Raw genomic sequence first — 2,477 nt, 5'->3', positions numbered from 1 at the left:
TAGTTAATTAAAGTAAAATTTTATTCAATGGTCATCTAAATAAGATTAAAACAATAATAATGAAATTAGGCATAGAAGAATATAATCAATTTGACATATGGGAATAAAAGAACAATACAAATTATTAAAAACAAAAAATTATATTTAGAGCTTTGAAATACCCCTTAACTAAATAAAAGCCTAACTAAACATAATTAAATGAAAAAGCAAAGAAAAAGTGTATCTTTCTAAGAGACTAAACACTTTTGTTTATAGTGCTAAGGTGGTTGAAATTAATATCTAGATGTTTCTACTTGTCAATTGATTAAGATCCAAAATATCTCTTTTTGAATTTTTCAAATCTTGTATCTTTTGGAATAGTTATTTTGTAGGTTAAATTTGACCTAGCAAACGTTCGATTTTGACTTTGCTCATTAGACATAATTTTACAGGGCTTTGAATAATTTTTCTAACTCCACTAAGATCTTTAAAATCAGATATGGCAGTAGAGACATATGGTATAAATGTTGAAACTACCTCAAATTGAAAATATCTAAGTGTATGTCTAACAAAATAAGTTTTAATTATCCTTGATTTTCTCCAATCAATTAACATAAATATCTTCTATTATTTTCCTCTTGATTAAATATAATATTTAAAATAAATATATTAAAATATTTCCCTAATATCCATGTAATATATAGAGTTCAGACCATAAAACATTGTGTTGTTGCAAACTGAGTTTATCTTCTTGTTTTGACAATTTATTTATTTTTTCTACAAAAATACCACAATTTCTTATGTAACAAAATAAATCAAATTAATTGGTTACTTAACAAGGAAAAACAAGCTCTGCTTGAAAGATTTGTATCACCGGTTACTTAACAAGGAAAGAGTAGCCTTTGCTAACGTGGTCTGGTGCTCCTTGGCTGTGCCTAAACATAGGTTCATCTTATGGCAAGCTACACTTGGTCATCTACTCACTCGAGACAAGCTGCACTACTATCATCTGGAATTGCCTTCTTTGCTCTGTCCGGTTTGTGAAGAGGAGCAGGAATCCCATGCTCTTCTCTTTTTTGCTTGTCCTTTCTCTCAGCAGGTTAGAGATCAAATGGAGGCCTGGCTGGGTAGGGATATATGGCCGAGCATGTATGAGAATTGGTGCTCTTGGATGGTTGGTAATCCGAAGGGTCTGAAGCATCAGGTCTCTGCTGCAGCTTTGGCAGCCACCGTGTATATGGTTTGGAGGAATAGAAACCACTGTGTTTTTGAGTTTAGTTTTATGTCTGTTGGCAGTGTTATTCAATTGATCAAGTTCTATTTGAGAAATAGACTAGCCAGACTTCCTAAGTTAAAAATTAGGAAAAGTGATTTAGCATTTTATGAGACAGTTGTTCAATTGTAAGACTGTTTAATTGGCTCGGAGGAGCTTGGGCTGTAATTGTTTTGTTTGTTTTCCAATATAATCATTCTTTTCATCAAAAATAAATAAATAAATAAATCAAATTAAAATTAAATATTTCTAAATTAAAAATATATCAAATAAATCCATGGAAATATTAATAAAAACTCAATATATTTTTAATGATAATAAATGGGTATTTTAACTCTTAAAAATTCATTGTATCCTAAAAAACACAAAACACCAAAAACAAAGTTAAAATCATTAAAAATACTAAAAGCTAACAATATCTAAGCTTAAGGACATTATAAATATATGATCTAAAATTGCACTTATCAACTAGCTTTTCCTAAACCGAACCGCTATAAATCAATTGCCTTTTTTTTTTATTTAATATTTCTGTTGTGCCCTAAAAACACGAGCTCAATTATCTTGCTCGGGGTACAGCTAGAACTTAATAAGTAAAGGATTCAAGACTTCAGAAATGTTTTGTCAGCTCCAGACCAAATAGCTCGAGGATGTGTCACTGAGTCCGGGATAGCCCAGGATCCTTCAGATCGTTTGAAGCGCGGATGATAGAGATCAAAGTGTCTAATGTCCAGTATCCAGATCGCTCTCGTTAAACCCAAGTATTATCTATGTCAATCAATACTCCTCTTGTTATATCTAGTTCGAGAGTGACATCTAGCTCGAGGTGGTTCAAATATGTACATGGAAGAATCCCTACAGACTCGAATCCTCAATATGCGCAATAAATGCACAAAACCGTTATATACATTTATTGATTGATGTAAATGGAAATAGGTTTAATTGGAGTATTTACGTATCTATTTATTTGGGAAGTTACCCAATTATGTATGTTACCATTTATCATATAGTTACCCAATATTGTCTATCATAATTCTGTATAAATATAAGGGGAATTGGCAGTTGTTGACTGTGTTTTTAGCCAACGACGTGAGAACGTTAAAAACGACAAACCTTCAAGAGAATTTAAACGACACAGACGGTTTAAGCAAGAAAAGTAAATAACACACAAGATTTTTATAGTGGTTCAGCCCCGATCAGTCAGTAATAGCCTAATCCACTTAGAGTT

The sequence above is a fragment of the Humulus lupulus genome, chromosome 3 (genome assembly GCF_963169125.1).
Source record: "Humulus lupulus chromosome 3, drHumLupu1.1, whole genome shotgun sequence".
Classification (NCBI taxonomy): Eukaryota; Viridiplantae; Streptophyta; class Magnoliopsida; order Rosales; family Cannabaceae; genus Humulus; species Humulus lupulus.
This window is presented reverse-complemented; position numbering follows the sequence as displayed.